This window comes from Onychomys torridus, chromosome 13 (genome assembly GCF_903995425.1).
Source record: "Onychomys torridus chromosome 13, mOncTor1.1, whole genome shotgun sequence".
NCBI classification, from domain to species: domain Eukaryota; kingdom Metazoa; phylum Chordata; class Mammalia; order Rodentia; family Cricetidae; genus Onychomys; species Onychomys torridus.
The window spans coordinates 71206178-71221516 of NC_050455.1; the positions used below are offsets into that span (position 1 = coordinate 71206178).

General features: G+C 49.7%; 1 protein-coding gene across 5 annotated transcripts in view; it reads left to right on the forward strand.

Moving 5' to 3' along the window:
* Positions 1-15339, forward strand: part of Znf516 (zinc finger protein 516) — a 91884-nt gene that overhangs the window by 30657 nt on the left and 45888 nt on the right. The window lies entirely within an intron of this gene.

Genomic DNA, 15339 nt, shown 5'->3' on the forward strand with positions numbered 1-15339 from the left:
ATTGTCCTCTGTGACATGACACACACTTGTAGCTGTGAGTCTGTAGCATAGGCTCTCTCTCTCTTGGTAACACTCAGTTTTGGTTATCCTCTCCTACCTGGTCCTGCCCAACTTCGCAGTATTGAATGACTCAGTGCCAGATCTTAAAAAATACATAGACTATAAATTAAGAAAACAGTCTGTTGAAGCTTGTATGTGAAATGGCCAAGCATAGGGTTCTGGAGAGGCCTTCGAAGCCCAGCTCCTCATACCTTTCTTGGGGGTGGGGGTTACTCTGACATGTTTTATAGCTGTTTGAGGGGATGTTACCTTCTTCTCTGAGACCTTGTAATATCAGGCATAGCTGTCTGAAGCACAGGGCTCACCCAAGAAGAGCGGAAAAGTAGACCCTCAAATCCCTGTGGTTTTGTCATGGTTTACAGTTGAGCTCACATGCCAGCCAACCACGGCCTCCTGCTTCCGCTGTGTGAGTCTGGGGTCTGTAAGCTGTGTGGCCATAGCATGCTTGGTTTATGACCAGAGTGGTGATCAAGTACTGGTGAGGTTCTATATTCAGATCACATCCCATTTGTGGGCCCCAGGCACACTCTTAGGACACCAGAGTGGGTTCATTGTGGGGACACTGGAATTTGGAGATTCTGGAAGGTGGGATGGAATGTTGAGGTGGAAGGGACGCATCCTAGAGAGATGCTTTCAGACTGTCCACTCTCAGCGTTGTCATCTAAACTAGGCACAGTCCCCAGCAGACACGACCCTTGCATTGCATGTTGAGTGCCGGGCACATTTGGTGACAGCAGTGAGGTGGAGTTCTACTTCTGGCAACATGGGGGAGTTTAGCCTCTTGTTGGATTCTCTAGGCACATGAATGGTTGGTGTGACTCAAGCCAAAAGCTCAGCACAGGGCTTTCTAGGCACGATGCTCATTTGTGGGTGAGTGTGTTCCTTGGCTTACACCATTATGTCAGCAGTGGTGAATGGTGATGTTGTAAAGATTCGGAAGTGGCTGTGATGTGTGGACAGTGAGAACCACCTGCAGGAATTCGTCAGGTCTTTTGTAGAACAGACCCCAATTAATGGACGCCGACAGTGCATTCCCCCTCCAGTGGCTGGCCGTGTTACCTGTTGCTGGCATGTGTGGTGGAAGGTGGACCGCTCTCCTAATCTCTGTCTTATGGTGCTACTGCATCTGGCCCCTGGATCACTCCGAGTTGTAATGGGAACCGGTGCTATCCAAGAAGCATACCTGGCTGCCATTCCGACTTCCCTGCTCTCTCCTGCGAGTGCTGTAGAGGCCCCTGGAGAGAGCTGCAGCTGTTTGCAGGTGCTGCTGAAATCATGGCTGGGGGTACATCTCCAACAGAAGGCGCTTCAGCACAAGCATGGTCTTCTGAACATGTTCTGCTGGATGGTGAGGAATTTTGCCCTTCAGGGTCTCAAGTGTGTGCAGATGGGCCGTGCTTGCTAAGAATCCACACTGGGCTGAGCAGCAGCAGGCCTGCCCTGGCTGAGGTGAAGGCCAGACATTCCTTTGTGGTGACCTGAATCTCTGGCTGTGAAGGGACCCACTGCTCTCAGGGACATTTGGACTATGGGGAAGACCATCGGGATGCTCAGGACGACAATGTATCCACTGTCACAGGGGTGAAGCCAGAGCACATTCTGAGCTCTCTGTTGAGGGACAGGACTGGTTATCTCAAAAACAAGGGCCAGTGGCAATAGCTGAGGGGCATGTGTGCGCGTGCGTGTGTGCGTGCGTGTGTGTACGTGTGTGTGCATGTGTGTTGGAAGGCACTGTCATCCTCCCAAAGCCCCCATTAGCGGCTGAGCAGACCCACTAGCATGAGTGAACGTGTGTTCGTCGCCACGTGACATGCTCAGGTTGTGCTAACACTTGTGTTAGAACATGGGGCAAGTGCACATGCTTAAAATGCAGGCGCACTCTGCGGGTACCCACATGTTCCACAGCTTCACATGCCTGCCCACTGGTGGGAGGAGCATGTGTACTCCGTCACAGCTCGGTGCTCACGGCCATTCTTCACAAATGTACAGTTGCTGCTCTCAAGAGCTGTTGATGGGTCCCCAAGTCTCTGTCCTCAGTGGCTCTAGGTCCTGCTTCCCTTCTGGGTTCCTCCAGGGGTGCAGATTCCCCATGGGCCTCGCTCGGTGAGGAAGGTGCACACAAGTGGCTTGGGCGTCTGTGACCCCTGTCATGCTGGCCTTTTGGAAAGTTTCCTTTCAGGGTGGCTTTTCTCTTAAGGATTTGGGCACTTGAGGAAGAACAGCTGCTATGGTGGTATTTGTGTTGTTGGGGGTGACCTTACACATTTAGCCTGGGCCCTACTCTTTGAAAGTGTCTGTGGCACTGCTGACCAGTAGGGTGGTGAGGGGACGGGTGAGCTCTCCGTTGCGTCCTTGGGAAGTCAGCTTGAAGTGTGGAGACAACTTCTTTCTAGATCCCGACTTTGGATTGATGTATTTTGGGAAAGGACATCTTTAGGTGGAAGAGGTTGAATGTTCAGCATCTTTCCATGCACAAGACCCAGGGAGGGGCAGGTTGTAGTGAAACTCTGTGTGTGTGTGTGTGTGTGTGTACACATGTACATGCTGGTATGAGCTCATGTAGAGGCCAGAGGTTAACTTTGATTAATTACTATTTTAATTAACTTGGCCAGGCTCTGTGTGTGGTCAGTGGAATTCATCCACCCTCCTGTCTCTGTCTTCCACTGCTAGGATTGTAGACACACACCACTGAACCCAGGTTTTTCACATGAGTGCTGGGGTGTCTGATCTCAGGTTCTCGTGCTTGTGTGACAAGCCCCCCCCTTTTTTAGGTTTTTGAGACAGGGTTTCTCTGTGTAACTTTGTGCCTTTGGCCTTGAACTCTACAGAGATCTGCCTGGCTCTGCCTCCTGAGTGCTGAGATTAAAGGCGTATGCCGCCGCCACCACCACCACCACCACCACCACCACCACCACCACCACCACCACCACACCACCACCACCACCACCCGGCTGTGACAAAGCCCTTTATTGACTGAGCCATACTCTTAGCCCTTGGCTCTTGTTTTGAAAGTCACTGTCTTAATTAGTTTGCACAGTTTCCCTTAGGAGTTTTGACAACTGATTTAGGGAGCATGTGGTTTGCATGTCTGTAGTGGAGATGTCCAGTGAATGAGGAGAGAATGAGGAATGTCGTTTCCTACCAAGAACTTTCTAGAAGGGAGAGTCTTGTATACCAGGAGCCTGTTCTGGTCTCTGTGTTACGCATACAGTGTCATCCTGGCTCTCCTGTAGGTACTTGAAAATCTTTGTCTGCTACGTGTGGTTACGCTGATGGGCTGTGCCCACCTCTGGTGTCCCGTCAATTTAACTCATCAGGCATCACCTGACACCTGTGGCTTTCCCTTCTGTGGCTTTCCCTTCTGCAGACAGCAGGCAGGACCAAGCCCTGTAGCACTCTCTAATGGACACAGGCTTAGTGCAGCAAAGTGCTTTGATTTTTGCAACGCAAAATAAACTCAGCAGGAAATAAAGCAGGAAACAGAAACCAGCGTCATGCTACATGTGGTCAGGAATGGCTTGACATTGGGGTTTAGGTGCAGAGCCAAGAAGCCCACAGCACCTGCGTGAAGTCACAGTCCCCAGACTGACACATTCATTGAATTGTGTGTCTTGCACAAATGTGAGGTGGCTCAGTTTAAACTTCATCCTCAGTACTGATAGTTCATGAGAATGCACTGTTGGAGCATTCCGGAAGCCTTGCTTGGTAGAGCCACCTAAATATGCTCTGTGTTCATGGCATCTCATTACAGATGGGAGCCCAGGCAGGGATGAGAGTGTGCAGGCAAAGTGGCTTTTCCTCCGGTTACTTCATGTTGACTCCAGAATCGTGTGTGGCAGCTTAAACAGGGACTCAGTTTGGCAGACGCTGGAAGCTGGGTTCTTTTAATCTCCAGTGCCAGGTTCGAGCAGGTTAGCTCTGTATTGCTTCTGTCTTCCATAGAGATGAGCATCTAATATACACAGCCACACAGCATCTCTCTGTTAGACAAGTGGCCGTATTGAATGGTGAGCTTGAATGACTTTCTCTGTTACCAGCCAGGGGCGTATGTGTGGTTGTTTCTATAAACACACATATGTAAGTAATATTCATCAACCACATAGAATCATGTCTGCAAACAGGCATGGCCTGTTATGTGTGGCAGAGGCCCAGTAGCTCCACCTCCAGGCCCCACCTTGCCAGATGCTGGATGCATGCATTTATTAATCTCTGCCTGTCTCCTAGCAGCACCTTGTGCATCTGCTCACAACATTTGCATTGGACAAATTAGAGAAGAGAAATCCAGGGCTGTGTGTGCTCCTGTGTGCAGGGGTGGAGGGTGAAGGGCAGGTGAAGGAAAAGTGGAGTCAGTAGGTGTGTGCACTGTTAAATAACATGTACTTACAGCAGTCCAGACCTTATGGCCAAGGGACTGTCCTTATACAGTCACACAGCTAGCAACATGGTCTTGGGCTTTTGGAAAATGTTCGCAAGCAACTGGCGTGATTGACGTGAGCCAGTGTTATACTAAGACACAAGATCTAACCTTGCTTCCGTGTGTCGGGTCCTGCTGTGAGTCTAAAGAAAGCAGCTCTCTGTAGGGCAGTGGTTCTCAACCTTCCTAAGGCTGCGACCCCTTAATACAGGGTGTTGTGGTGACCCCAACCATAGAACTACTTTCATCGTTCCTTCATAACTATTGTTTTTACTGTTAGGGATTGTAATGTAAATATCTGTGTTTTCCCATGGTCTTAGGTGATCCCATGAAAGGGTTGTTTGACTCCCCAAAGCGTTTGCGACCCACAGGTTGAGAACCAATGCTCTAAGGGCTCAGGGTGGAGCGCCGCAAAGCTGAAGAAATTTTTTTATTTTTATTTTACATTCATTTTCACTGAGAAGCTGTAGCCTCCTAAAGCATGGTCTTATTTTTGCAAGATCAGTCACAACCATTCTGTGTAGAACCTTGCAATAATTTTTGCGACTGGACAACACAACAAAGCCTTCAAGAGAGTTAGGATGGCATTTGGCTTGCTGAGCTTTGTGCTTCCTAGCAAGGGAAGGCTAGGTGGTCTTTGGTCCTCAAGACTACAGCGTGCTGCAGCGTGCCAGTAGACGTGTCTGAAGGTATATTTTTAGACAGGGAAGCAGGGTAAATCCCATGAAATGTGACATCATGCTCTCCTCAGGAGTCAGTCTTTGTAAACATTCTCTGGCTGCTTTGCAGAAGGACCGTGAATGTTAGTGATAAACTGCTCTCAGCAGCCATCAGTCTGGAAGACTCAGATGGGTGTAGTATTAGTACTATATGTATAGTTAAGCATGTTGGGAAGAGCAGTCCTTTTGTGAGTTCAGGGTATGTTGATTGGTGTTTGCATAATAGCCAGCAAAATCTTAAGGCCTGCCGAGATGTGCTTTGCTGCTGTTTTACCGAAATGCACTCAGTTCAGAGCATGGTTTGCATCAGGTGTGTAAGTTCTGGAGTTCAGTAAAACTCATTACCAGAGTGTTTATTTCTCCCATGAGCTGGGAAGGAAGGGATTTGGGGGTGTCTCATAGGTAACAGGTGGCAGGAAGCTCAGCTAGCTTGGGGATGTGGCCTGCCTTGTACCCCAGCCTGTCCTTCCTTCGACGTGATGGTGACTCGGAGGCCGTTCCACACACAAAAAGGCAGAGGCTTGAGCTAAAGTCAGCTCGATCGCATCGGCTGCTGCTGGGTGGTGGTGTCTGGAGTTGGGCTAGCGTCTTTTGCTTGGGGTAAGTGACGTAGTCCATTGTAGAAACAGATTGTAGCCTAAGTGTATTTTACTCTCAACTGATAGGAAATGTGGATTTCAGTGAAGTTGTTTGTTTTCACTGCTGATAATTTCTAAAAGAATTTGGAAAAAAATGTTTCTGTTAGACACCAGGGTGGGGAGGGTTCTCTGATAAGTCAGGCCTGTTGAGAAATCTCTCAGTCGCTTCTAAACTGGACTATTCCTGAAGTTCTGTGAAGGCTTCCTGATTTTTGATGTTGGTTTTGGAAATAGAGGTTTATGAATTTTCATTTTTTTTTCTGGCTTTACACCTCCTCCCCACTGCTCCAGTTTCCAGCTTTCCTGAGTTCTTTGCAACGTTGGTCTTGGTGGTGATGAGGGAGGATGCAAAGTCTGAAATCCTGGCTGGTGTCACAATGGCAACGAGCCCCGCTGTTTTAGGGGCACTGTTGAAAGGTCCTTTGCAGCAGCAGACTCTCCATCCAGGCTGTCCAGATACGGGGTTGTGCAGTTCTCAGAGCCTGGAAGTGGGGCACTTCGTGGAAACCTCTAGAAGATCGTGCTGCTGGGGAGCTGCTTTGCCATCAGACCCCGGTGCTGCTCCGAGTGGCCTGGGAGAGGACAGACACCCATGTACTTATCTGGAGAGCCTCACGGAGCAGCCTGGTGGCGCCTGCTGCCCTGGCCCTTGTTAGCTTTGTGATGTTTACTTTCCTAGTGACAAGTCACTGATACGAGACTCAGAAAATAGCAAATAGTGAACAACAAGTCACAGGAATGTGTTCATTTCAGAGCAGGACAGATAGGTAGGTATCCATACTGGATGATCCTACACTTTGATCCCAAACTCTAACCCTGTATTCTATTAAATCCCCTCTCACCGCCACAGTAGTAGGTAGTGTTAATAACTAGGGAAGAGAGTGCCCATCCTCGTTCATTCTTGAGATTCTCTGGGTGTGACCCTCAGTTTCTCAGCTGTGACTACCCATCTTCATATTAAGGGAAAGGACAAAGAGGGTCTCCCCCCCCCCCCCCTTTTTTAAAAGATTTTATTTATTTGTATGTGTGTGTCCTCAGAGGCCAAAAGAAGGCATTGGATCTCCTGGAGCTACAGACAGTTTTGAGCCGCAATGTGGGTGCTAGAACCTGAACCCGGGTCCTCTGTCAGGGCAGCACATGCTCACACTTGCTGAGCTGTCTCTCCATCCTTCATGCTCTGTTTTGAGAAGTAGACTGCAGTTGCCTTTGTTCTGAGCAAAGGCTTTCTCCTCGGACTCGTCCGGAAGATGGAGTGTCCCTTTTGTTTGGAACAAGGACATTATTTGGCTTTTTGTTTGGTTAAAAGGTAACTTACATGCAGAGGGATCCCATTTAGACCACATTGTATTTTTGCTGTGATTGCATATGGGGGTCCACTGCCCTGGTCTGAGGTGCAGAACTTGTTAGAAAGGCCACAGATTCATGGAAAGTCGTGTGGATGCTTATCTGTAGCTGGCCTGATGGTACTTGGTTTAATTAATTTGGGGTTTGCTAAAATCTAAGGGAAGGTCTTGTGTAAGACAGCTGCAGTCTGTTATCTTCGTTCCCTCCACCCCTTTTTCAGAGGAAGCAAAGCCGAAACGCACTTGCAAAGTGAGTGTTTTTAACAGAAACACCCGGGCTTCTTGTTCTCCGAAGCCCCTAAGCAGGGTGCTGTTGCTCTATCTGCAGTTGGCTGTGGGTCTGTGTCCTTGTGGTGAGTGGAGGAGGTGGGAGGAGGCTTGCATTTAGGTCTTCCCATTAGAGTGGAAAGGACTCCTGTTCATAATGGATTCTTGATGGTCTGAGGACACAGAAGCCCGCAGACCCTGCCCTGTGGCCTGTACACTCTGGAGCAGTGAATACATCCCTTCATGGACCTCTGAGGGACCTTGGTCTGGGGACACTGAACCACAATTGTTAATCCTGTGCAGAATGGTTTGCAAGGAGAGGGACTCTTCATTGTTGTTGGGGAATTTCCCCCATTCGTTCAGATAATACGTGTTTTGTCTACAGAAGTCAGATAAGCTTGTCCAAGATGTTAATGATGTATTTTAATTCATGGCTCATAATTCTGCAGTGTGACTTGCGAGGCCTTTTCATTGTCTCCAGGAGAACAAACTCACAGTGTCCTGCAGTACAGAGCAGCAGCTCCCACATAGTGTGTGGGGTGTGCTGGGCCCTGCACCCACACCAGCTCCCGGAGTTCCCGGAACTGCCCAAAGGCACGCCAAGCTTAGCTCCCCGTCATTTCTGACTTGTCTCCGGAGCCTCTGCGGACAAGCTTATTACTCCTTAGCCTTCTCTCTGGGTTAAGCTGTGTTACAAACGGATAGGTTTGTGGGGGCACTCTTTGTCCTGCTCCTCTGACCCCCTGTAGCTCATGTTCCTGATCCTTTCCCTCTGTTCACAGAGGCAGGAGCACGCGGTCATGTCCCCACAGCAGGCTTCCAGCTCTGGCAGACACTTTACAAACCCAGTTTCTCTCTGGAAGAGGCTTCAAAAGGACTTAGACACAGATAAGTCACCTGGCCTTGGGGAGGCCGGAGCAAGGTAGAGCCGAATAGAGTTAATGAGTGAATCAGAACTGAGCAAGTCTTAGGCTAGACAGAGCTTTGAAGGCAGCAGACTTTGGCTTTACCTCCAAGCCAGCAGATTTAACAGAGTTCCAATCTCACTTCACAGTGAGCAAGTCAGATGGAGTGCTAGTCTCCCCCACCCCCAGCAGGTCAGATGGAGTCCTATTCCCCCTGCCCCGCAGCAGGTCAGATGGGGTCCTAGTCTCCCCCCACCAACAGATCTGATGGCGCTCCTTGGCTTGTGGTTACTCCCCTCCAGACTTTTGTCCCTCCTCCTACTTCGGGAGCAGGCTTGCTTTGGAAATGAGTGGATATCAGAGCATATTTGAAAACTGGCTCTCTCATTTCTTTCTCAGGGTGACATTCTGATAACTAGTGTCAGTTTTGCTGGTTTGGGGGAAAACAGGGAAACCATGCAGCCTTGGTTCTGTACTGGTTCCATTTATAACCAGAGAGCTGAGGTGGACTGTGTGTTATGAAAAATTTTACAAATATTTTGTAAAAATCTGTGTACAAATCCTGGCACGGCTGTATTCAACTAGTCGGAAAAGCATTGTTTAAGATGTCAGAGAAGAACCTCAGGGCTGTCCTTGGGTGTACCCTGCTTCCTTCTTCTCCCTGCCAATTGGCTCTTACTCATTCTGTGTGGGGAGGGCTTTGTGGGTGGGGGTGGACGAGGGGGTCTTCATAGGTCTTGAAGCACTCTTCCCCCACAAAAAAACCCAGAGAGACCACTGTTCATTTGAATAGACCCTAAGTATTGAAAAGTTCTTCAAATTGTAGTTAGGGAAAGGTAATTTCCCAAACTATAGTCCTGAGCACCCGGCTTCTCTGAGCTTGTGTGGAGGGGGTGATGTCGGGGAGGGTGAGGTGGAGGAGGGCCCAGCATAGGGTGGGGGCGCGGAAGGTTCCAGAGTGTTTCCCCTTTCCTTTGTGCTTCTTACCAGAGTGGCGTTGGAGGCGTGCATTTGCCTCTGTGGATAAATTCCAGTTCCATGCACATAGGAGGACTCATAGGTCCTCACTACTAGATCCAGTGTCCCGAGCATCTGGGTAAATTTGTGGAGCATCTTGAGATAGTCCATCATACGTTTGGCTCGGAAGCATGTGTGATAGCGGCAGCACTCATGTACCACTCGATATGGACTCCACACTAAAACTGGGTTTTATAAAGTCATCTGGTATTGCGTGTGTTGGCTGTGTGTTGTGGGTGCTCAAGGCCCCGGTGAGGGCTCTTTAACTGGGTTGAGTAGCCTGGTGTAGGGTAAGTTCAAAGGGCCCGTAAGTGCACTCGTCAGCAGATGCATCTCAAGACTGTCCTTGTTGTTTGGGTCTGCTCTTTCAGGGGGCCTGCCACCCAGCTCCTGAATAAATCACTCATGGAGGCTTGTTCTTAATTACGAATGCCTGGCCTTAGCTTGGCTTGTGTCTTGCCAGCTTTTCTTAACTTAAATTATCTCGTCTGCTTTTTGTCTCTGAGTTTTTCCCGTTCTCTTACTTCTGTAAATCTTACTTTTACTCTGTGGCTGTCTGAGTGGCTGTGTAGCTGGGTGGCTGGGTGGCTGGGCGGCTGGGTGGCTGTGTGGCTGGGCGGCTGGGTGGCTGGGCGGCTGGGTGGCTGTGTGGCTGTGTGGCTGGGTGGCTGGGTGGCTGGGTGGCTGGGTGGCTGGGTGGCTGTGTGGCTGGGTGGCTGGGTGGTTGTGTAGCTGGGTGGCTGGGCGGCTGGGCGGCTGTGTAGCTGTGTAGCTCGTTAGCTGGGTGGCTGTGTGGCTGGGTGGCTGGGTGGCTGTGTAGCTGTGTAGCTGGGTGGCTGTGTAGCTGTGTAGCTCGTTAGCTGGGTGGCTGGCCTCTGGCTCCTGGTGTCCTCTCCTTGTTCTCTTGCTCCTCCTTCTTCCCTCCCAGAATTCTCCTTCTATCTCTCCTCTCTGCCCACCAGCTCCGCCTATCCTATCTCCTGCCTTGCTATTGGCTGTTCAGCTCTTTATTAGACCATCAGGTGTTTTAGACAGTCAAGTAACACAGCTTCCCAGAGGGGAACAAATGCAGCGTACACAAAAGTGACAGACCTTTAAAGTAACACTCTACAACAGCCCCAAGCTGCTGTCCTGTCCCTTTGACTGTATTGAGCCAGTGACCAGGTGTCTTGGGCTACTTCATTGGCATTTTGTTCACAGATTTGGAAGTCACTCACTACAAGTCTCTGAGATGCTGTGCTGAGCATCTGTACTGAGTGCTGGATGTTGCAGCTCACGTGCATTTAAACTTAACCCAGCGAGGCATGTATAGGGTTCACAGCATTTCTGTCACTGCATTTGGAAGATGGAGAAATGACTGAGAGGGGCAGAGGTACTTGTTTGGGGTCATACAGTGGTCTGAGTGAATGGCAGGATCAGGTGTTGATCTCAGTGGTCCAATGTTCCATCACGACCTGTTGTCAGGCAGTGCTGTTCATTTGTGTGTCAGTGGCTGAGGTGGGTCAGGAAGGCTGTACAGTGGGTAGGATAGTTTCAGTCCTGGGAACTTGAGTCTTGGAGGTATTCAGTGCTAGGTGCAGGGTGCAGGGGTATGAGGGTGTGGGGCACAGGGCGCAGGGCACAGCAGGGATCAGACTGTTCCTTGCAAACCAAGCTAAGGTGTTCTGGGCTGGAGAGGCCTGTGGAGGCTGAAAGTCTCCATGAGGTTGGTGGCACTGTATCTGGGGTGGTGCATAGCTGGGGGATGGGGAGACTGTGTACTGTACTCTGGGACAATGCCTTTCCTGGGGAGTGGTTCATGGTTAGCTGTGCACTGTACTCTGGGACAGTGTTTTGGTTGGTGGTGGGGTTCAGAGTTACCTGGGGAGATGCATACTTGTCGTGTATGAAGCTCAGGGAAGGCCCATGTGTGTACTTGATAAAGGGGTCACGGAACTGTCCTGATGTGTAGAGTCCATCCACACTGTTTGGAATCCCACATGCAGTTCCTTCACAGGAACTTGTCAGTTCTCACAAGTGGAGCATCACTCCATCTGGGCCTTCTGGAATCGCCTCTCGGCCCTGCCAGCACATGGCCAGCATGCTACTTGTAACTGGGGTTTGTGGCTTGCAGCTCCTTCTGACCTGGGAGCACCCTCGCTCACCTTCTCTTGTTTGGTTCCAGTCTGTCCCAGCATGCTCAGCCTGCCTAGGACCCGAGCACTGTGAGGCAGCCTCTTCTCATGTGTGCCCTAGATGGGTGCTTGGCAGTAGGGAGCACGTGATTAGTCTTGGGGTGCTGGGAGTGACTCAGTTTATCCCATATGCTCTAACTGGCCTATAGCCCAGCTGCATCACATTTCCTATCCCATGGGCATCTAGGGTTTTACTTTGGGGTCCACTGGTGGCTGATGTCTTATAGTACAAGGATGAGTGGGGAGTGACCTGTCTGTGCTATGGGGTTGTAGGACTTCTCATAAGAAGGCTCTGTGGTTGGCATGGTGCCAGAAGTTAACTCTTTCCATTCTCTGGAGTGTGATACCCAGGCAGTCACTTCATCTGACTAAACCATCTGGGTAACATGGGGAACTGGAAAACTGGGGTGTTGCAGCCTGATCCAGGGAGCCACACGACCTGCCTATGCCATTTGGGTGATCAAGGGTCAGAAGAAGCTGTTCAGGGTGTGACAGCTTTGTGCTATCAGGCCTGGGCTGTGCTGCTCATGTAATTTTTTTCCAAAGTTCAGTCATACATTCCCTTTCTCTTGATCTCTGTTGTATATTTTTATCTAAGACACATTAATATTTTACTTTCCCCATTAAAAAATAAATGTGATTATCCAGATTTATAAAATGAAACACAGTATTTAGAAATTAGACAAAGAACTTTTTTTTTTCTTTTAAAGAGAGGGTTTCTGGGTGTAGTCCTGGCTGTCCTGAACTTGCTCTGTAGACTAGGCTGGCCTCAAACTCAAAGATCCACCTGCCTCTGCCTCCCGAGTGCTTGGATTAAAGGCGTGCACCACCATCACCTGACTACAAAACACTTTCTAAAAAGCAGCTTTGCCCCAGCCCATTCTTTGCCCACACCTTGGAGAAACTTGTGCACAGAGCAGAAACCCATTGGAAATCTATTTTAAAATCTCAGGCAGCCAAAACAATTTGTTAAAGCCTTGCTTGTCTAATCCTGAATTTTCAGCAATGGGAAAAAATTGGTATATGCTCCACAAAGCCCACAAAGTGTTTCATGTGAGCCCTGGTGTCCTCACAGTAGCAGAATGCACCACTCTTGTGCCCCCTCCTCTTGCTTGTGTGGCTCTGGACACCTCTGACATCTTCACTGAGGTAGCAAGCTAGCTAGCATGTATTGCCTGGTTACTTGCATGTGTGTGAGCCAGTGCCTGTCAGGTTAGACTGTGGTAGGTAAGTCACTGGAGACTGTCTTAGCTGCTGAGACCTTGGGCTTTAAGGACAGTAGGTTGGTATGGGTGGTCAGACAGCCCTGCGATTGCTTCATCTAGCCATCAGAGTTCTGCGATCAGTATCTACGGTCAGTTTTGCACATGGGCACCCTTGATTAATAGCAGTTGGTACTTGTAGCCAAAGGAACAAGTACATGGATCTGTTGGTTTGGCCCGAGTGACCCTCTGAGGATCTATGGTGGAATTAGTTTTGGACAAGGCCTTGGTCTCCAGCCTGCATCAGAAGGAGCAGTGGCCCAGCCTCTGGTCAGAGTGGCTAGGTCCCCATGCAGTGTTCCTTTGATAATGGTGTCTGGGCTTGACGGTGGGCACTGTGCACTCTTCACTTCTACATGGCTGTTAGTTTCTCTTCAGTGCCAACAGTGCTCAGAAGTTCAGCTTGGGTGATTCTCCTGGGCTTTATTCAGGGCTGCTTATTGAGGACCTGGTGGGCAGTGGGAAGAAGGCTGTACTGCCTAGGGCACTGAGGCCTTGCCCTGAATGTGAGCCTTCCCATTCATTACAGGACTTGATAGTCTTTGGTAGAGCTGTAAGCTAGTTCTGGGAATGGCTAAGTGGAAAATGGAAGCTCCCTACCTTCTTACCCTCTGGGTAGTGAGGGCAGGTGTCCAGCTGTGACTGGGGTTGGGATGTTGGAGTCAGACCAAGCATTGAGGTGATAGGGAGGAGAGAGATGGGCATGCGTCATGGGTGAGCAGAGCAACACAGAGCTCTTTTAGAAGATCCTCTGGGTACGCATGGCTCTGTCCTGCCCATTCCTTCATTTACAGCAGGTAGGTGTACCAAGGGTGTGACATACAGGGGAGGTGGTGGTGGTGGGGGACAAGGCTGGCTGTACAGTGCTGTCCCAGAGGTGGGATTCACACCAGGCGTCTGTGGCTGAGTGAACAGGTGTCTGCAGAGGGAGTGTTGGCTGTGACCCCTGCAGGCCTTGGTGCTGCAAGTGTTCACTGGCGCTCCTGGCAGGCACCCTATGGGCTGCCTCAGTGGTCCCTGCTTGTCTAGTGGCTGTTTTTCTGAGTCTTTTCTAAGTCTCTGCCATGTGACTGTTTAATTCTCTTGGGCAGCTGAGTGGCGTTGGGCACTCTTGATGGCCACGTGTTAGTATACTGGAGTCTGAAATACCTTCAGGTCCATTCACAGATTTTGCTTCCCTCCCTGTAACTTATTACTATATAATTCTTTAAAGGTACATGATTTTTATACCCTCTTGGGCTCTTAAGTTGCACAAAAATAGCTTTTCATTCATATTTTAATATGTTTCTCATTCAGCATTTTCAGGGATACTAAAGTAATGTTTGGGAAAAGGTGGTACTTCCTAGGTATTTGCCTTTTATATTAAGTCATTGTAAATAACTATACAGCAGTATAAAGCTCCTTGATAAAAATTACTTAAATTAGCTTGTCATTGAGATGTGATCAAGATCACCTTCTTTACCCATTATGAGAAGTTTGTGTTTTGGATTTACTTTTGGAACCAGTGAGCTGTTTGGCTCTGCTACGTAGGGTCTGTGGAGGAGCCAGGAAAGGCACACCTTGCAGGAGGCTGCCCAGCTTGGCCTCTGTATGTTCATTTAGTTGTCCTAGAGACCTATACTAGAGACCTATAGGGGGTCCTGTCCAGCTTGGCCTCTGTATGTTCATTTAGATGTCCTAGAGACCTACAGGGGGCGCTGCCTAGCTTGGCCTGCCTGTGTTCATTAGTTGTCCTAGAGACCTGTAGGGGGCGCTGCCTAGCTTGGCCTGTCTGTGTTCATTTAGGTTGCTTGGGGACCTGTAGGGGGCGCTGCCTAGCTTGGCCTGTCTGTGTTCATTTAGGTTGCTTGGGGACCTGTAGGGGGCGCTGCCTCGCCTTGCCTGCCTGTGTTCATTTAAGTTCCTTCAAGATCTGTAGGGGGCTTCTCCCCTGAATGTTGAGCATGTGCTGTGACAGCAGGCTCTGGAGGGGAAAGCCCTTCCAACAGACGCAGCAGCTGTTCTGTGGCAGGCAGACCCAGTCCATCTCATGGCTCCAGCTGGCCCTGGGTGGTCCGGGTTCTCTCCTCAGCTGCGTCTGTGTTTTAAGGTCACTCTCAGATTTCTACCTTGTAGGGTGTTTGTGGTCAGGCTGCACTCAGAATCCTCAGTCCCTGAGAGCATGCCCGGATGATGCTTGCTGTATCCAGTGGTTCGCAGCCTGTGCTCCCTCTGTTGGTTGATAGTTTCTTTCTGGGCTTATCTCTGCAAATAGGTTCAGGGGATGCCCAGAGAGGCAAGGAACTGGTACCCAAGGCTCTTTGGGGAGAGACCCTTGTGCACCTGAGACAGGTTTGAGCACACCGCTTGACCAAAACAGAAGATAGTCCTGTGGCTGCTCTGTGTTTCTGTGAAATTCTGCAAATGTGAGTGTGTGTGTGTGTGTGTGTGTGTGTGTGTGTGTGTGTGAGAGAGAGAGAGAGAGAGAGAGAGAGAGAGAGAGAGAGAGAGAGAGTGAGTCTCAGCACCATACCCCCAATCTGCACTGGACACAGGCTGCC